Raw genomic sequence first — 21,729 nt, 5'->3', positions numbered from 1 at the left:
ATCTCAAAAGGTCCTTCCTACCCTGCTGATAAATTGAAAATCCCTGGGGGATCAAGAGGTCTATGTAGCAATGATTTAACACATCTACAAGTCCCTCATTTCAGATCTGCTTTCTCTGCCAAATAGTCCCTTTTCTGTTGCTGCTCTACCCATCTGGAGTAGCTTACCTACTAAAATGCATATGATTCCTGAATATCTTAAGTTTAGGAAATCATTCAATCAGGTTTTGGAACATTGCATTTAAATAGTTTGCCTTGATCTAGATCTAAATGTTTTTAGGTCCCTTCTTTTTAAAATGGTAGCCACTTTTAATTGCAAAGTTGTATTGTTATTTTGTATCTTCTTGACTAGACTTTTGTCTTCCTTTTATCATTCTTGTTTTTATTTGTTAAATCTTCATTTATATAAGGTAGCTTTTTTTAAGGATCATATATGTATACACTGTTTAGTGCTCAGATGTATTTGTGCCATGTTCGTGCTTTATACACATTTTCATATAAATACATACATAAATCTGATATCTTCATAATCGTGAGCACCAAAGGAAAACCTCCCCAAAAATATATATACTAGATAGACTTAATGGATTAAGGCTGGGTCACGTGTCATTATTGTTGTATAATCCTTTAAAATAGTCCTGCTATATTTATCCGGAGGTCTCATTCATTTTCAATCCATAGTGGATGGTCTCTCAGGTTAAACCAAATGTAAATGGATAGTGATGTGTGTGTTTACAAAAGTCTATTTAAGTAAATGTAGCATAGAAAAGTGATGCAAACAGTGCATTGATCATTATTCATTGAAGTTGGAATTTCATAGAGGCATAATTTGTTTATATTTAAATTGATTGTTATTTCTATTAATTAATAGATATACCTTCTGTGCAACTCTGTGTGTTTCATGTCCCAAAAGAGGAGGGAGGCTAATAGTCTCCACTGCCTTTGAAACTGTGGACCAGTCCTCTATGCTCCTTTCACTGCTTATTTTGAAATTCAAGAGAGTACACCTGAATGGATTTCCACCTTCGTTTTCAATTGTTCCTTCTGTCTCTCAAGGAGCAAAGCTATCTCTGACCATACACCTGACCTGTTGTTATCCTGTAAGGTTCTGTCCAGACTCTATACTCTTCACCCTTTTTACTACCCCCATCTGACTTCTCATGTCCTCTTTTGGGTTCTACTATCACCTCCTTTTGAATAGCACCAACTAATGTTTCTCCTTCCCTGCTCACCCATATTCTTTCTGCACCCATCTCTGATTGCATCTCAGAAATGTGTAACTGGATTCAATGTCACCACTGCTACCACAACTGCTTACACTTCTACCACAACTGCTGCTAGGATTAAAAAACCGGGAGAATCTGCCCTCTCCTCACATACCATTCCACCAATACCCTTGCCCTAACTCTGATACTTGGGGATTGAATTCCTTGGCAGCCTCACCTACTCCTTCTGCTTGCTAGATAAAATACTCAACTTCGTCATGTGCACCCTCTATAACCTCCCACAGTCTTTCTCCACTTCCAGCCTCTGCTTTCTATGAAAACGCAGCCCCTGATCAAATTACTGCAATGTTCTCTCAAACCCCAAAGGAGCAGCAAGGAGTCAGTGAGATTAGGCAGCAAACAGGATTAAAATTCGACTTTCCCTTACGAAATAAGTGGCAAAAACCCTTTGCAATTCCATAAAATGACACTCTTGTAAATAATGAATTTAAATTTATCACAGTATTAGGGATGTAATATCACCAGCAACTACCAGGCCACCTATCACAAAGGGTATACAGTTCAAAAAGCAACTTGAAAGTAAGAACACAGTGCAGCAAAAATCACACCTTGAAATGTTGCATTTTCCTCTTTTTGCAGTTTTAAATGTCAAAACATTTATTTTAAAAAAACGGGTGAAATAGACAGAATCAGAATACGGCTTTTAGTCTGGGTGATAGATGCAGATCACAGGGATAATAAAGAAGTGAAAGAGTGACTGTAGTTGAATAACTGGATGAGATTTTCAATGCGGAAGAAGATTCGGTTTTGGGAAAATAAAAGCAGTTAACAGAGAAAACCAGTTTGGAAATAAAGGAGAAGTTTTACTTAAACTAGATTATCAAGACTAGATTGTTAAAGAAAGCCACGGTACACTCCAAGGTTAATTTGCAAAGTTAACCTTTTCACCCCGCATTCAGCTCTATGTGGGAATTAATTAGATTACTCAAAATATGACTAAGGATCTATGCAAGACAGAGATGAGTAGAAGACTGGTGCTAACGCTTAGAGATCAAGGACAGAATGCACAGTTTTAAACAAAGTTACCAGGGTATGGATAGGATTACCTAGAGAGTAGGACAAGGACAAAGAATCGAGAAGGGGTAGGCTATGTGTTGCTTTGGGATGGGGAAATACTCTCAATGCGCACTTGAGTTCGGGATTTGGGACAGCCAACCGGGTTTCTGGATTCAAAATTTCTGGTCACAGCATGGCGTGCTTTTCTAACAGCAAACAGCTGGGTCTGTCTGGTCACTGGATAGCAAGGGTACAGCTGGCATGCAGGTAGTGGGGCAAAAAGCCGGTCTGGTCACAGGATATCCCAAAAGGGCACCACAGCTTTTCCCCCTAGTTATTGGGATTTTTAGTGGGGTTTCTGGATCGATGGTCCTGCCTGGGTAGGGTCAGCTATGCTCTAGCCTGGCAGTAGAATCTGGAATCTTGCAGAGTGAAGGTGAAATATCAGAATACGCAGGCGCTGGAAAATTCAGAAGAGAGTGTCCTCTCTCTGTGAGCTTCCCCCCTTTCTATAAGGCGGGTGACATGACAGGATTTATTATGGGCAGAACTAAGCTAGACCTACCCCTAAGAACTGGATATGTCAGCCTTTGTTGGTCACCTCCTCAAGGAGGGGACTCAGTTTATGGGGTTTTGTTTTATGAGGTACAAAGCCACCCCACAGTCATTTTTGCCAAAAATCATTTTTGACATAAATTGCTCCTTTTTACAATTGTGTCACTTTTGCAAATTACATAGGCAAATCACATATTTCATACAGAGCATGGTACTCCAACTCCCAGGTTTGTACAACATTATTTTGCCCTTCTAATAATTTCTTGTGATTTTTAGTGGGAACCGCTTCACCGAAAATTCCACAATTTTGCATATGTGCACATATTATCATAGAGCATATCTCCATTCATTTTTAATGTTCCACCATATGTACTTTTCCCATGATACACCTGTTCCTGGCGTTTGCATCCCATACATGCTATGGACAGCCACAATATCTTGTTTTAAAGCCACAAAAATTACATTTAAACTGTAAAACTTTTACATTACTGCATTTTCCGGTTGTAGAAATAAAAGTCTTAGAGTTTATTCATTAAAATAGTCTTTTGAACCAGATGGGCTGGCTTTTGTCCTCCAAATTTGGTAATTTCTGCTCAGGCTACCCCCAAATGTCAGTTTAGCCCAGGGTTGCCATGGAGTTTGTCTTTGGAGCTCCTTGGTTTGAGTGGATGGGAGGTGTCACTTCCAAAAGTAGCATGTAGTTATCCCAGAATCTATTGTGCCAAGCTGGATCCCAGCCTCCAAGTCTGATGAATGTGTTACATTCTCTCCCTTGGTCCATTCAGAGCTTCCAGATGCTGGTCCCCTTGGGGGGATGCAATGTCCTTTGAAAGCAGTGCAGGAAAAACCTGTTCTGTGGCTTCCAGTACAGCCAATGTGTTTATGTATTTATGTATTTATTCAGTTTTCCTGAGCCCAAAAGGCAAGGCTGTTGGAATAAAATATTTTATTAGATTTTAACCAAACCCTCCTTACATTTCTAGGCAAGGACAGGGCCTTATGCAACATTACACTTTTAAAACAGATATTTTTCTTGTTTACAAAAGCACATTTTGACACATGGTGAATTCTGCTGTGATGTCCCTTTCAAATTCGTTTTTTTTCTTCCATCTGGGTTCCAAACATTGTTTCCAGCCTTAGTCAGTTTCTCTTACACAACAATCTGTTCAAGGCACAGGTCCACTGCAATTGACATATGCACAGAGAGCTATGGGCTCTTTTGAAGAGTTTATTTTGACATGTTGTAGCATAAAAGTCAAGCATTTTCTTTCCATACGGCTGAGAGTAAAGTTTCTGGTTATTTCCCAGATCTTGCCTGACACAGCCTCTCATTCAGTGCAAAATGCTTTCTTTTGCTAAAGCACAACTTGAATATGGCTGGGCAAGTTGGGTCTTACTGGATCAGAATTGTATATTGTTAAACAGATGAAAAGAGCATCAGGGCAGCATCATTTTAAATGGAAAATATTTCCTTTTTTCAGTGGGAAATCTTGAGCTAGCAGCAAAGCAGCACTGATTTCAATTCTCTTCCTTGGTGCACATAAGAAACACTGGCAGTCTTTCTTGGTGTGTTCCCTGTTCCATCTCGCCGACTAGGTGTTTGGCAAGACAGTGCAGCCATAATTTTTGTAGCTGCAAAACGGAGTTTTGATGCGAGGCAATGGTGCTCAAAGGAGCCAGCGCAGCCATTCTGCTGGTACTGCTGAAGTGCTTCTTGGTGATGGAGGGGAATTCTGCTGAGTTAGTAAATGTACCCCACACAGTGTTCAAACCCTGATCCTACTCTATACGATAAATAATCTGGCCCCAGTTTTAACCTACTTTCTGCTTCCACCAAATGATCTCTAGTTCTGATAGCTGCAGCTTTGGTGAATCTGGTGTGAGTTAAACCATTCACACTCAGGGGTTCTCCCATGCTTCGGTCTCATCTAAAGCTGAGAGGGTGTCAGTGACATGTTTCACCCACTGACGGCTTTTTTCTCCCTCCAAGGCCATAAGATGTCTCAGGGCCTCCCGATTTTTCCTGAGGCCCTCTGTGCACCACAGTCTCACCCAGTACAGCACTGGTTTTAGTGTAACAAGTTCTCCCATTGGTGAGGCATTCAGTTCTAGGCGCACTAAGGCTGATGGAGCCCTCAAGGTGAGTAATAATAGGTGTTTCAAAGATGTACATTCCACGATAGTGCCATAGTGTCACCACATCCCTAAATCGCTGCCCCATAAGTAGAGGCTAGCAGAGCCTGTTTTTTATACAGGTCCAGTACAGGAGTAATAGCACTGCTCCTGTGTCTGTTAAAGAAGGATTTGGTAGCTCTGCTGTGGTTGCTTAGATTGATGTTGGAATTTTCAGTCTGCACCAACCACTCCCAATTTTCCTGGAACTCTTAAATAATCAAAGAACCTAACCTTTTCTGATTTTGTTCCATTTGTTCCCAGTGTTAAGGTGCAGTGTTTGACATATTGTTGTCTGAAAGCCAGTACCTTCATCTTCTCTATAGTCACCTCCATCTGCAGTTCATCACATTTTCTCTTGATCAGGGTAGTACTCAGGCCTTGTGGTGAGGTCACCAGGATCACGGGATCATCGGCGTAAAAGAGGGTCGTATATTTCTCTGTCCCCATTTTAGGGCAATCCAAGCAACCTTCTAGGAGCGCCTCTATTATCTCCGGTATGTACACACAAAGCAACAGCGGGGCTAGCACGCATCCCTGCCTTACATTCTTCTTTACATCAAAAGGGGCTGTTTGCTCGCCTCCGAGATCAAATGAAACTGCGGCCTGGTTCTCGGAGTAGAGTAGCTGAATAATAGACATCAGATGTGGAGGGGTTTTCCTAGTGCATTAGATTCACAAGAGGGTCTTTCTAGAAACTCTGTCAAAGGCTGTCCTTAAATCTAGAAATACAACATATAGTTTAAACTTTAAATGCACTGTGTACTTCTGGATCAAAAGGAACAGACTGAAACACCAATCTGCCATCCACTTGATATTTTGGAAGCCTGCCTGTAGATTGGTGATTATATGGTCTGTGTCTGCCCATTCTTGGAGGTGACTTAATATGACCATTCCAAATATTTTGCCCACACGGTTTAGTAGGGAAATCGGGCAATAGTTGACCGGTGATTCCCTACGACATTTCATATATATTGGGACGATCCTTGGGTTTTTGCCCATAGGGAGGCACCACTCCCAATCTAATGATGGCATTAAAGGTTTTACGCAGAATAGGTTTCCAGACCTCAAATTCATTCAGATATAAATCTACTGGGACAATGACTGGACCAGCTGCCTTTCCCTTTTTTGGGGATTTTAACACTCTTTCAACATCCCTCACGCTAATAATAAAGTCTGCCGCTCCCTATGGTGTGAGAACTTTGTGTTGACCAGCAGCAGTACGGTGCTGGTCCTGATCGCTATATAGGCTGTAAAATGGGTCCACCAAATATCTGAAGAGATACAACAGTTGAGAACCTGTTCAGATCCTTCCAGGGGATCAATTTCCAGATGAAAACACTGTACCCTTCCAACAGACTTTTTGGAGCTCTCTCCTTTGGTTAGCAACATATTTTCTATTTTTTTTGGGCAACTAGTTTTTATAATCTGCTCTAAGTAATCCTATTTTCCCCTTGTCCTCCATAGAGCCAGTTCTAACACTGTTTATAATCTTCCTTTTAGCTTTGCAGCAGGCATTGTTGTACCAGCCGCCTTTGTCTAACTCTTTCTTCTTGACTTGGCGTTGGGGAGAGTTATAAAAACAGTGCGGTATTCTCTAAGAGCTTCAAATTCGGTCAGTACAAAAGTATTTTTGGCAGGCTGGTCCTTTCCAGACCATGTTTTGCATGCCTTTAGATTCAGGTCATGGAATTTCCAAGCTGTGTCAAGTGTTAATCAGTGTGTTCTCCTTGCAGTTTTAGCTGCTAGTATGGGTATGTCCCACGCCATGTCCTGGTCTTCCCATATGCCTTCTAATTCCTTAATAGGCTCAATCAGTAAGTTTATGTCTCTCGCAACCACAACGTACCTGATGTGTGCCTTCTCATTACTCCTTTCATTTACCCGGTCTTCAAGCCTTTCTATTGTTTCCATTCACCTGTCTCCTGCTGGCCTATTATAGACATTGAACAGTCACAGCACCTCCCCTTCGTCGGTTTTAATGACCAGATGTTGGAGATCTGACAAACCGATTTGGTCAACTATCACCTCCCAATTGAGTGTTGATTCTAACCAGATTAAGAGGCCATCAAGCAGCTGGGGCCTTTGATAGCTGGTGCACAAAAGAATTGGTAACCTTGTAACACAACTGTTTCTAGTGGCCAGGTTTCTTATGTGGAAGCTTATAATGAAGGCAATCCAATCTGGGTCTTCGAGGCACCTAGCAAGCTCAGCTATGTTCCAGGATAACAGTCTGTACTCTTTAAGATCTCCCACATTATAGTCTCCTGGGATAAATCAATCTACTTCATCTAAATCACTATGTTCATTACTTCCCTTTTGTCCCTGTGCTGCCACTGTGTGTCCTTCCTCCATAATCTTTCTTTCTGCAACAACAGGACCAGGTTCAATATATCCTGCCTCTGTGTTTCTTACCCTGGGTTTAAGTGTTATTTTGATGTTCTTTGGTGGGTAAGACCTAATATCAATGCCTAACAAGCCATCAACCAGGTCCCAAAATCTCAAAAACATCTGGTTATAATCCAATGTGGCGTTAGGGATGGGCGTCCTGTTACATCTAACCAAATCTTCCATGATTATTGAGAGACAGCCTCTAGTGTGTCTAAACCAATGCATGGATTTATTGATCAATGCCTCATGGTCTTCATAAGAATTTGGTAGCAAGCGGGATACATTGACCATAATTGTTGGTATTTTGGAGAAAACGTCCAGTTCCTATCCCGTCACTATTATTCCTATCAGGCCTCCTGACTGGAATTGAATTAGAGCCTGATAGTGGCAGTCTTTGCAAACCGGGAGTGGGGGGCCTGTTCTTACAATTACTTGGCCCTTGTGGTCACCTTTTTTCAGGAATTCCCAGGCTCAGGAGGGTTATTCTGTTTAGGGTGATCAGGGGCTCTGGGAACGCCCTATTTGCTTTACTGTTTTTACCATACAGCGCTGGGAGCTAACCCTTCAAGCTAGTGGACCTATTGTTTTCATTAGCATGGTGTATATTCATGGTGCTCAATTAAACAACCTTTTCCTTTAACAACTTGATTTCATCAGCCAATTTCCCTAGTCGGCTCTCTATTGTGGTAGTGAATGCTTCCTTGATCTCTAAAAACATGCATTTCACCCTTGAACTTAGTCCGCACAGACCAGTAGTGGCATTAGATGAAGAATCTGACATGCATGAGTGCTTGAGTCCCTCATCCTGCTAATGGGAATCACTAATTGGTTTCTTAGATTCTTTCTAATGCCCTTTTTTTACTTGAGTGGATGTGCGCTGCATCTTTCTTATCCCACCCTTGTAGTCCAAGGCAACATCAATGTCCCCCACGGTGGAGCCCTCAGTAACATGCTCCCCACATCCACCAGCAGAAGAATTAGACAAACCAGCCTGTGAGGCCACCGCTCCCACTCCTGCTCTCTCCCCTGATTTCCCCCCAAAGGGCAACGGTGGCATTCGGGGTATCTTCTATTGATTCCCTGCTTGTTATACATAAAACGCACTCATCATCTGGGGGATTGATCTCAATAACATTAGTTACCCTGCTTCCGCCCCTTGTCCACCCCCTGCCCTAAGTCCTTTGACAGGGAGGGCATAGTTCTGGTTTCTGGCCAACTAGAAACAGGGCCAGGGGGTCCCCCAAGGGCCTCAGCTGGTGGCAGGGTCTTTTATCGATTGCTAAGGTTGTTAATGAATCATAAGGAGCTATTATGAGCTCACTTTCCACAATTATTGCCACACAGTTCAAAGCGTGACATTGGACCACTGCGGACACAGCTCCTTCCTTGAGTCCTTCAGCCGCAGTTTTCTTCCCCGGGGTGATCAATGCCATCAATGTCAAGTAACAATCCCTTTGTCTCAGTGATTAGGGTGTTAACATCTTTAATTGGTTTGAACATCTATGACATTTTATTCCGTCTATCTTCCAGGGAAATTTAGAATTCAGCTTTTCTTTCTGGCATGGTGGTAGTGCAAAAATGCAAAATGTGCAATTAAACAGTTACTAATACTAACGATAATCAAGTCAACAATAAAAAAGCAAAGGCAAAGTTAAAACACTAATACACCATACACAAACAGATTACAAAATGTTTTAAAGTTGATGAGCAGATCAAGAAGATAAAACTAAGTTAAAACAGCAACCCAATGCTGACTCTACCACAGCCGGTGGCCACAGACAACTGTGCAGACCGTGAGGAGTGAGGCATTCCCAATGGCTTAAAGGGCTGCCATAGTCCGACTCCCTCCTCTCGCTCCCACATGATGTTAAGCAAAGTTATAGGCAAAACACTATTTCAAGCTTGATTTTTAGCCCACTTGGTTGTAGAAAGAAAAGCAGCAATTCAGGACGGCAAAGAGTCACGGGAGCGGCAAGGCCCTCCAATGTTCCAAAGTCCCCGTGGGTGAAGATAGATTCTGCAATACATAGTTAGAAATAGCAAACAACTACTACAGGCCTACTATGGCTCTGTGCTGTCAGTCTCCATTGCCGGTGTGGCAACCACTGCACGGGACAGCATCAATGAAAACGGAGAGAAAACCAAGCTTGTATCTCCACTGCTTGAGATGATTCCTTTGAAGACTCTGCTTTGCTCGGCGGGCGTCCTCTTTCTGTGTTCACCTTTGACGTGACACACACGCCTCTCTATCTCTCTCCCAGTGTAAATGTTCCAGAGAGGACGCCGGCAGTGTTTAGAGAGGTGAGGTCGTCCACTGGGACTTCCATTATAAAGCCCCTCACATTTTGTTTCACGCTGCTGTTTATTTTAAAATTGCAACTGTTTTATTACTGATGGTGCTCCATGTTTTAACTTGTAGTACTTTGCATTTAATTGTATCCATAACTCCACTGCTTGAGGGGATTCCTTTGAAGACTCTGCCTTTGCTCATTTGGAGTCCTCTTTCTGTGTTCACCTTTCACGGGACACACACGCCTCCCAAACTCTCTCCGCGGCATAAATGTGCCAGAGAGAATGCCCGTGTAGCAGATAGGCACAATGTCAGCCCGGCAAAGGCACGCTTAAGGCAAGCCCGTCTGTGCCCATCCGTGCTATGGACATGCTGGATGGAGCTATATATTTCTCAAGGCAGGATCTTTTGAAATTAGCCCCTTGTGCCGGTTGTTACAGTAAAGAATCTAGGAGTGGTCATCTCTTATAATCTTTCTATGGATGCACAGGTGTCAGCTGAATGTAAAACTGGCCATCTGAAGATTCTGAGAAAGGTGCTTCATTTCTTACCCCTGAATCTCAGGCCACCTGTGGTGGCGGCTTTGGTCTTCAGTCGCCTTGATTACTGTAACGTACTTTATTTGGCCCAGCCTAAAGGCATCGTCCAGTGGCTTTAACACCTGCAAAATCTGACTGCACGAGTGGCAACGGGTTCCCCGTATGGGGAACATATCTCGCCAGTTCTGCGCTCACTCTGCCTGGTCCATAGGGCCTTGCACAATTTAGGTGCTGAATATTTACGGGCTAAATTCTCCCGTTACTTCCCTAATCTGACACTATGATCGGCTTTGGCTGGTCTGTTGTGTGCGCCATCTGTCGGCCAGTCTCGCATTGGAGGCCTGGCTTTTTCGGTGGCTGCGCCCCAATTGAGGAATGGCCTGCCGTTTCCATTAAAAAACCTGTCTAACCATTTTGCGTGAAGACCTACCTATTTTAGATGGTACTACCAGACTGTTCTCCCTCCCTCTCAGTGCCATGATACCTTTGGGTGACCGTGCGCTTTACACGTTTTCTTAACATAACATAACCGGGTAGCCTTCTTCCCACAGCCATACCTGAAGAGTGGAGTCCGACGATGTGCGTGTGAACTTTTGTTCATTGGCATCTGTCTGCCTTCCTCTGCTAACAGCTGTCTGCTGCCAACAGCCCTGCCCTTGTCCGATGTGGGCTACGCTGTCAAGGGTGGCTACTGTGAACTAAATTGAACAGGGGTGTGTCAGGGATCAGGGGAAACCTGCTTCCTTGGTCCTTTCCCCCAGCCTTCTGCTGCTAACAGCCACGCCCTTGTTCGACGCGGAATGGGGAAACTATTTTAGCTATTTTCGCAAGAAAATCAGAGGCACATTTTGGTCCACTATGAATGCATTGGAGATAAACCTGGAGGTGGTTCACACAAATCCTATTCCAGAGAATGTGTGGGTGCAACATTTCTTTTGACGATCAGATGGACATGAACACTGTTTCTGTATAGAACACAGGAATACTCAAAGACTGAGTTCGACTTTTAAATAATATTGTATTAATAATAATGATTTGGAATAGTAGGATACACATTTCCCCTAAATGAATTCTGTTTTGTTGAGAGGAATGGAGGATAATGATTTTAAAGATGATGATCGGTATGAGACGAGCTCAAGAATGCAAGACAGTCCTTTTTGTGTTTGTATATTTATATAAATAAATAGGTTCAAAGATGGCGCTCAGTTGGAAACAAACACCAGACCCATGTGCTTTACGTGGCACGGTGCAATTGGAAAGGAAGAATGGCAATTGAATACGGATTTATGTAAGACATTCATAGGTACAGCCATGCACATTTAGAAGAAAGATGATTGTAAACGATGGGCTTACTTTTTACAGATTTTGTGATGAATATTTGCGAGAAGAATGATGAAAAGGCAATGAAACAACGTTTGATGGTAATTTCCAAAGTTGTGATGACAATTAACATTTTAGTTTTTGTTGAGTTTGGTTAATGCTAAGTAAGAGGTATTTGTTATTATACATACATTACTAAGAACTGATCCGCAAGAGAAGAGACAATTAACCATGAAAGGACCTAAAACATGGTGAGCTTGTTGAATGAATAGTGAGATGGGAGAAGTAAAGGAAATCAGTCACTGCAATGCATTACATGGGAAATATGAATATGTCCTTGGTGTGTTCAGGGTTTATATTGACAGTAACTATTAATGAAACTAACATTGAATGCTTGAATTATTTTAATGAAAAGAGTTTGTTGTGAATTGCTAATACTTATTTTTATTGTGAATGAAGCAAATGGAAAATGTGTTAGGTGATGATTTCTCTTGTTATTATTTTATACAGATCGGTAAAGAACAATGGAATCTATGTAATCATGGGTATTCATGTTTTGGCTTTGGCATACAATCTTATGTGAATATAGCCCTGAGGAAGCTCTTTAGACGACACTAGAAAGACTTTGTGGAGTATAAGCAAAACATGTGTTGACTAGGTCAATGTGCAGGAATAAGCAACTATAAATATCATGTATATTTAGCATCAAATTTAACCATGTGCTAGGGCATAGGTGAAGTTGAAATTGAACTGAACATTTTGACAACAATTCTAATGTGTATTGAATACATTTATTTGGTGAAGTCAATGTGTTCATTCTTGGGAGGCGCGTCAGGGTTTATGGTGATATATACACATTTGTTAAGGTAGGCCATTTCATGAACCCAGTGCAGCCTTTGCGTAGTGAAAAGAGATTAGTACAAAAGATGGCCACAATTAGTTATGAATAGTAAGGAGGATAATGTATAGGAACCTGTAGTTTCCTTTGAATGTACTTACTTTCATACAATAATGCTGGTATATTGCGTGCAAGCAGACCTCTCCTATTGCAAAGAGATGCTCCACATGTTTGTTTTTTTTAATTTATTTTACATTTTTAAAGCGCTCACACAGCCTGCGGGCATCAAGGTGCTGTTACAGGAATTGTTTTTGTTTATTTAGTTGCGTAATTGTTTTTGTCTTAGTTGCGTATTTATAACGCGCTTAACCACCCAGAGGTTTCTAAGCGCGGACCTGGGGATCGGACCTGTGTTGCTTTGTGTCGTCTTGCTTCCAAGGCGCGCACGTTGCCGCTGAGCTATCCTCCCGGGACGAACATGTGCACGGACATTGGCGCCATCGTGCTGCCTCTTGGTATGTTCCTATCAAGCACATAAGGCCAATTGCACCACATCTGGTTTATTGACTAGACCATTACTTAAAAGCCACCAACTTTCCTTAAGGCTGTGACTTTGGCTTCCTCCTTGTAGAAGCACAATGGTATTGGCGAATAAAGGCAATACCTTGATGGAAAATGTGAGCAGTTTGATACATTAATAGACTGTAATACAGAAGCAACTGTGCTATCATGTGACAATGGCAGTATGCTCCATATATATTATAATTGGTTATTTATATAATACCCAGCGGACCGAACCTGTGTTGCTCCCTGTCATATTGATTCCGAGGCGAGCACGTTGCCCATGAGCTATCCTCTAAAGACAATGTTTCTTGTGTACAGCTTAAATCATCATGCTGAGATCGCCTTTATTTTATTATATTAAAAATCATTTATATTTTTCTAATGTAATATATTTTTGGCTGTTGCTTTTTATGTAAAGTGTTTAGTTGAGAAGAATGATAAGTGAATAGGTGTCTATAAATTGGGAACGCTCTTGCTGGTATATCAGTCTATACCCGAAGTTCTCGCTGGGGATTATATGGGGTCTCCCCAATACTGATAAACAGTAAACACTATTTTAAGCAGCTACACACAATACCTCTAAAAGGCGTTCTCGGTTTTAAAATAAAGGATGACATGCAAAAACCGTATTTTTCTTCTGTGCTATCCTCCATCAGTGCACTCAATTGCCATACTACCCGCTTCACAGTATGCTATTGAAGAAGAAAGACACCTGAAAAGCTATTCAATTCTTGTATTAAGTGATCCAGTGGGAGCTGAAAGTCTGCCTTGTGTGGGCTCTGACACAAGGCATTGTGGTGTTATGACACCTGTAATAGGTTATTACAGTGGTTTAGTGATCTAACTTTCTTATTACAGGTGGATAGTGATGTCATAACCAGACAGTAATAAGAACATTATTTACTGGTATTGTAGGTTGTGAACAAATGAGTACATCGTGTGTGTTTCTGAAAAGTACACCACAATATTCAAAATTATAACTCCACTTAATTAGCTCCAACGAAAAATATGATCAAAGAGGGCCTAGCCCATTTGTTTCGTCTAAACCAACGTGTGAACTTTGCAACAAAATCGCTTAGTGATAATGTGCTACAAGGCTAGTCACGTACTTGGCAAATTGCTTGTTTTACTAAAACGATGAACTCAGATCTGCTCTCCATAGGAAAAAAGAACAGCAAAGAAAACACGTTGCTATGTTTCAGTGGCTTGTATTTATTGACAAGTTGCAAGCAGGCAGAAATGTAATGTTTGCATAATGTACGCCTAACATGCCTGATGGAGTGTAGAGTACTCTTAGGTAGAGCACTTATTAGTCGATAAAAAGGGTATAAGGTCATTGGTTTCATGACAGAATAGAATGCCAGCCTGGATGTAAGTGACACACACACAAGAGGGCAGTTTACACAGTGAACAGCACTTAATGCACAACGGCTCCTTTTCATAGTTCACCTCAGCTTTGATCTACACTGTGGCGTTCTTCAAATGTTTTGCTGCCAAGGAGAATGATGGTCACCTTCAGACAATCCTGATGTTAGCCTGCCAATTTCTGTAATCTGGTTTGGAGGCCCATAGTTGTAATTGAAAAAAGTGAAACAACAAGTCCCAGAATACATAGGCATTGTTGTCAACAAATGTGGACCACTTGATGTCATTGAGCCATTTGGCACCTTGATGTTTTCCAGCAGAGTTAACAAATGTAAACAATCTTCGCTTAGTAGTGGGTAATTGTATTTCATTTAATGTACCCCAATGCCAAAATGCATAAATAAACTAAGGGTATTCATAAAGGCAGTTTATTCTTGATTATAATGTTTAGAGTTCACAAACAGTTAGTAAAAATGCACATTGATGTGATCCAGATGCAGCAATGAATTTAAACATAGGCAACGCTACTACATCAGACCTTAAAGTGTACTGCAAATGATTAAGAAGGGCCTGAATTGGGCAGGGAAAGAGTGCGGGAGGTGGTTGCAATAGCTGAGACAGATGGCAAAAAATTAAAATAAAATTAGAGCAAACTCAGGAAGAGGATTTGGCATTTCATGGATTAAGAATTGAGGTCATATGACAACTTGAATCAACTGTGATTATAGAAATGGTTGGGAATCGAGTTATGTGGAAGAAAGCAGGAAGATGGGTAACACTACTCAACCAAATGTGGAAGCACAGGCGTATGGAAACGAGACAGCAGTTTAGACTTACTGACACATTGATTGTGGGGATAAACTAACTTGTTTTCAGAAAACAAATGTGCTTGTTTATCATGTAAATTCTGTAGTGCTAGAGGGTGGAAGCACGTTCTGAGTTAAGCTAGTTGGCCAAGCCCAATGAACACAAATAAGATCATTGAATGCATAGCTAAGACACATGCACTCCCTGTCTCCTTACACATATTCAGTCTCCTGACTATAAGTAAAGATATTCATTAAGACACATTATTCAGTATGTTCAAAGAGTTTGAGATTTTAATGTCCAAAAACAGCCAACATGTGTTTCGACCCAAGCAAGTTCTTCCTCAGTGCTGATTATATCATCCAATTCATGAATATCTGCAATTTGTATAGTATATAGTTAATATGAACAACAATTCATACACGAAACCAAAAATACTTTGTTGGTATCATCGCACCAAATAGTTATGTCAAAATATCAATGACAATAATAGTTCCATATTCAATAACCATATTTCACCATTGTAATTGGTAATCACATAAGTGCATAAAACATATGTAACATTTAACCCAAGCATTAAAATAACAGATTTGGCAAAGAAAGGAGAGGGAGAAGTTCGGGGAAGGGCAGAGGTAGACAAAGAGAAAGAAAAAAAGAGGACAATGGTTACTTACACAACATTTATTAACTCTGTGTCCTTAAATTGCTCAAGTAGTTATTACTAGTGTATTAGTGCCAATCCTGTTCAGCAGCATCCTATTTGCTATCTGTCATCACACAAGAACGTGATGTCACTCTAAATCACTTACTCTATCAGTGCGATTACTGGACCTTACATCCCATTGGTGATAGCTGTCCACCAATCTAAGGAAACCTTTTTATTTGTAATATGCATATATATTCCTGTCCTTAGTCATGTCGGTATCATTATACCTAAATTTGTGGTTATTTGTAATCAAAAGCATGTGTTCAATCTTATATTCACCAATCTCAGAATTTTGTGGTCTTAATTCTTCTGAACAATCTTTTTCTCCCGTCACTTAGTTTCTATTCTTTATTGTCTGCATCTATTCCAGAATAACATATTTCTGTTTCGTTGGCCATTGTAAGGTAAAGATTTCAATAGACTTATTATGGCAGTATTGTAAGAGGATTCAATTCAACACTACAGCTAAGTCAATGCCTAGTCTGGGATACTGAATGAAAACCCTTATTAATATATCTTTATGTCCAGTTCATGCGTTCTGGATGACTACCCCTATATAACACCCCTCTCTTAGAATCCCCCTGACCCCACTGAGCCAAGAAGTAGGGTTGTTTTGCAAATTTAAAAGATTTATTTGAAAAAAAATTAAACAATGTATAGATATATCACACTTTGATAATAAATTAATAATTGGATATCACACTTAATCTGATATGATAAAGATTAACAACGGAGAATCTGGCACTAGCACACTTCTTTATAATCACTAAGGAGTTGACATGAAATGGATAAGGTAGCACACTGGTAAATAGGGACAGAAGAATAATGTGATAGAGAATGCTTTATATAAGTTCAGATGGATGTAATGTTGAATGAAAATGCAATACAGAAAATACTCAATATGATTTCAACAAAACAATGTAATCACTTTTCTCTGGCAATCCCCTCCCCCCTTTATGCAATGCAAGGAAATGGAAGGAAAGCACACAGTTCTCAGAAATGCAATCAAATGTAATTCAGTTCACCCCAGCAAGCTTAGACTACAGAAGTTGGAAACACAGGCCCAAAATGCTTTTATGTGTGCTGGCAATGAAGTGAAAAATATGCTAAAATGCTTTTAATTCCCTCTAGGAGGTTCAGGGTGAGTGGTATCAAGTTAATATTAGCCCAGGCTCACTTTAGCAATGATTCAGGGATGATTAGCAGGTTAAACGAACTTTTCTTTAACGGAAGGCAAGCAGCAGCAGATTTTTACACGTGGAGAAACTTGCAAATCGCGGCAAAATTTGCGTATGCGCCGGGCGCGATTACAGAGGAACTACAAGGACTATCACTATCGTTCTGGGGTCCTAGGACAGCCTAGGATGATCCCAGCTTCCAGACGAAAGTTACTGCAAGTCTCTAGCACAAACGGTTACGGAGATATGAGCGATTAAATAAAGGTAGTTTTTCGGATTTGGAAGGTTAAAATTCAAAGTGACAAGTGCAGCTTGCAACTAGAAAATGACAGGTGACAGCTTTACAAATGACAGGTAACAGTTAGGAGACAGTTCTACTTAGATTAAAATAGCTTGAATTATATTATTTTAACTAAGAGATTGGTTCTGCACAGTCTGCTAGGTACTCACACTATATTCTTGAATTAAATGGGCCTCGCCACAGATCTGGTCAGGTTTTAGACTGGACTCTGGTCTCTGCACTTCACAGTGATCTGGGTCAGCTCTCTCTGGTTCTGCTAACAGCGGTCTGGTCTGGGTCTCTGAAGGTGGATAGATTGAAGTCTCTATATTAGCTCTCTGGAGGTTGATGGAGGTAAAGTATGGATCTTCCGGCAGAGCTTCCAGCTGCAAATGGATTTGAAGGTCCCTATCTGTCCTGTCTGTCTGCTTTTATCTGTTTTTAAAATGGGTGTGTGTGCAGCATCACTAGACCCTACCTCTCTACACTTGCCATTGGCCACTTCCTACTCTTCCCCTTGATTGGGGGAATGAAATGAAGTGTCATCATGATGAGGTCTGTTTATGATACAGAGAACCCACCCCTGTCACCTTTACACACAATTTATATTTGCTCAAAAAACATATTTGCACAGGTACACATTTGTTTAAAATTACATGCACCCTTCACATATCACAGGAGGTATCCCCTGTTCAAACTCTGCTCTTCCTGGGGGCTTGCATTCAGAAATGGCACATATTTCACTTTTTAACTGATTTTGCAATATCGGACATTAACCCAAATTTACACACATGTGCGCAAGGAGTATGGACATTAATTGATGAAGTGTCAGATTTCTCACATGCATACATTTTGAGTAATATCCTCTTTTCCGCTAAAACCCCCCTGAACATACCACCGGGTCCTAACACGTCTTAAAATGTGGGCAGAAAAATCACAAGAATTATGGTGTCATTTAAATAATTTTCACAAGTCCGCTCTATGAGTTATTCATCTTTTTAGAGTTATGTTCTGGCCCCAAAGGGGTGTGGCTTCCCCCCAGCACAAGGTTGAATTTCTGGTTTCTCCAGTTCTGCCAAGCCAGCTTGCTCTCACAGGCAGTGCTCCTCCCCTGTCCTTCCAGGAGGAAGCTCCATTTACGACTCCCGCCAATAAAACATTTGCCTGAGTCAGGACAGGGCTTTGTTCAGAGCTCCTGTATTCTGTGGGGGCTCCCCTTAATTCAATTATCAGAGATGTGGCATATCCTTAGTGTGGCCAGCAAAAGGCAGATAGGCCTGGGAACACAGCTGTGACTCAAGTTTCACTCCTGATGGGGGTATTTGCCAGGCAAAATTGGAATCTCTTTAAGCCAGTTTTTAGCTACATGTCATTTCTGTTCCCCAGTTCTCTGCATTCAAATAAAACTAAACATTTTTACATATGCAGCTAGAATGCTGATTCTAAGTTTAAAACTATGACATTTAAACAATTGAAACCTATGTGACACTCAAAAGTAGGTCACTCATTTCTTTTAAACATTTAGATTTTTAGTGTCTTTCAGTCCAAATTTACTTAAACTGCTGAAATCCACAGCTCAGCCAGTCTTGTTATAAACCTTCAAGTCACTTCAGAATATAACTTTACATTGGATCCACCTCTCAGTAAGTCTTTCTTTGGCTTGCTTTGGGTTCATTTATTCAGTTTTACACAAAAAGTAAAATCTGGTGTTGTTTTAAAATGCCGGCTTTCTGATAGTGGTGAGTACTGGTACTGCACCCCTTTTTGGGATTTAAGAAAAAAGAAATGAATTCCCAACAGTTATGGGTTTGCTTTTGGCAATCAGCATTGCCATTCCCAATGGTTTCAGTTTCAGACTACTGTGTGGGTAGTCCAATGGTGGTTTTAGGCAGTGCCCTTCTGTGCCCATAACATCGGCAAAAATGAGTGGCAGCCTATTCTTCATGCATTTCCCTGTGCATTTTCTGGGAAGCTCTGGCCATCATGATGTTTTCCATGTCAGTACTGCACAGTTTTGAGGTAGGGCTTGGATGCGTGGATAAAAACATCCCACAAGCCCCCCTCTTGCGATGGCCATTCTGTTTCACTGATGGGACTCGCAAGACCTGGGATGTTTCCTCATCTTCTTCCAATAGATGGCACAGTTCAGCATCTTCTCCTCCATCCGGTCGGATCGATCGGTTCTCCTCGCCGGTCCTGATGGGAAGATTGGGCGGTACCCCGGGCCCGTTGCGTCTCTGCTCCCGGTCTCCGGATCGTCCTCCTTGGCCGGTCTCCAGATTTTCTTTCTCCTAGGACGACAAAGGAAGAGCGGCAATACCTACTCATAGACGTCTTTCCACCACTGTTGAGATAGTGGGGCAGCATATGCATTTCATCATAACGAAACATTACATTCTTATTTTGAAAAAAAAACAGTATAACTAAGAGACAGTGTCATGCAAATCACAATATTTTAGAGACTAGATGTGGTATGTTTTATGGTTGGAACTGAATTAGTCTGAGACAGTACCCTCTAGGATTCCAGAGGATTCCTCCAGTTGTTGCAGAGTGTGCCTGGGATGGCAACATTTCAACTGGTTTATGTGGACCCACTTGTCTTCCCCTTCTGCCAAAGGACCTTTGGGGATGTGGATTTTGTAGTCCACAGGGGAGATCTTGTCTATAATCTCAAAGGGTCCTTTCCATGTAGGCAAGCATTTCCGCTGTTTTGCCTGGTTTCTTTGGAAGTTGTGTAGATAGACCCGGTCCCCCACCTGATATTCCTTCCTGGAAGTCTTCAGGTCATAGTGGGTCTTCATGCTATCAGCTGATCTTTCTAGATTCCGCTGAGCATAAGCAAAAGCATGTTGGAGGTGTTTCCTTAAATTCTCCACATACTCATGAGTTGTGGAGGCATTTATCAGTGTCTGCTCTTGGGTCCTATAGAGCAAATGCTGCGGAAGCACCATCTTGCGCCCAGTCATCAACTCAAATGGTGACATTTTGGTTGCAGATGAAGGGGTAGATCTGATGGCCATTAGGACCAGAGGTAATCGGATATCCCAACTTGGCCCAGAATCTGCCACAAACTTCTTTAATATGCTCACAATGGTTCGGTTATATCTCTCTACTGCCCCAGAAGAAGCTGGCCGGTAAGCAATATGCAACTTCCTTTTGACCCCCAGTATCTCCCACATCTTTGTTATTACTTCACTGGTGAAGTGGCTACCTCTGTCTGACGCAATCCTTTGTGGTAGACCAAAACGGGAAAAGATGTGGTTAATCATCAGGGCAGCTGCTGTTTCTGCCTTGCAATTTGGGGCTGGGAGACATTCCACCCACTTGGTAAACAAGCATGTCACAGTCAACATGTACTTATTCCCCCGAGCAGAGCGAATCACGGGGCCTACGAAGTCGATTTTTAAATCTGACCATGGCAGTGTCATCCCCCTCTTTTGGAGAGGCGCGCGGTGCGTGAGGGATGATGGCTGAAATTGTACACACACAAGACACCCCTTCAAGTATTGGTCGAGGTCCTGCCCCATGTGTGGCCAGTATGCAACCTCTCTTAAGATTTCCAATGTTGTGTGAAACCCCCTATGACCGGCGGTGGCCGCATCATGGGCGTGACTTAACATCAGGCTTCGGAATGAGGTAGGAACCACCCACTGATCGTGGCCAGCTTTGGATTTCCTTACCAGCAAACCGTCTTGGATCCGGAACATTTTTGGACATTTCATCAACACTCTTAGGTCCTCTTTCCCAATATAATCGGTATCCGTCAGGGGAAAGTTCTCAGGGTCCTCAAGGTGTTGGTAAAACTTACCAATTATTGGATCCCCCTTCTGAGCGGTAATCAATCAGCATCAGGGGTCTCCTTACTCCATTGTGCAATTGAAAGGTCGTTGTGAGCATTTGTCTGGGACCTAGTGATAGCAGTGACCTGGATCTCCCCCAACAGGGACTCAATCTCAATTAGATCCCCTTGGATGGCCCCGGTTTTGGCCAGCTGATCAGCTAAGTCATTTCCAGTTTTGTCTGGTCCCTCTACTTTGGAATGACCCTTGATCTTTTTCCAATAGACGGTCATCTCATTCGAGGTGACCAGATCGTCAATGTTTTGGATCAACTTCCCATGTTTCAAGGGTTTGTTGTTAGCACATAACATGCCTCTGGTTTTCCAATTAACCAGGTGCTCCACGAATCCGTTCCGTACATAATCCGAATCTGTGATTATGACCAGTTCGTGGAGTTGATGCTGGACAGCAGTGAGGATGGCCTGATGCACAGCCATCAATTCTGCCACCTGACTACTTCGGGGACCAATTTTGTATCCAGCGGAGGGTTCTGGGGACTCATTCACCCATGCATTCCCTACGCCGGCCACCAGTTCTTTCTCCCCGTTGTTATCAACATGGTAAGAGCATCCATCCACATAGACAGTGGGCATTCCCTCACACT

The 21,729-nt window shown here is 41.8% G+C and overlaps 1 protein-coding gene across 9 annotated transcripts in view; it reads left to right on the top strand.

Moving 5' to 3' along the window:
- Window positions 1–21,729, top strand: part of FOXP1 (forkhead box P1) — a 1,926,958-nt gene that overhangs the window by 794,797 nt on the left and 1,110,432 nt on the right. The gene's annotated exons all lie outside the window — the stretch shown is intronic.

Source organism: Ambystoma mexicanum, chromosome 2p (assembly GCF_040938575.1).
Source record: "Ambystoma mexicanum isolate Mex_15411 chromosome 2p, UKY_AmexF1_1, whole genome shotgun sequence".
NCBI classification, from domain to species: Eukaryota; Metazoa; Chordata; class Amphibia; order Caudata; family Ambystomatidae; genus Ambystoma; species Ambystoma mexicanum.
The sequence above is the reverse complement of the archived record's forward strand: the minus strand, read 5'-3'. Positions and strand labels throughout refer to the sequence as shown.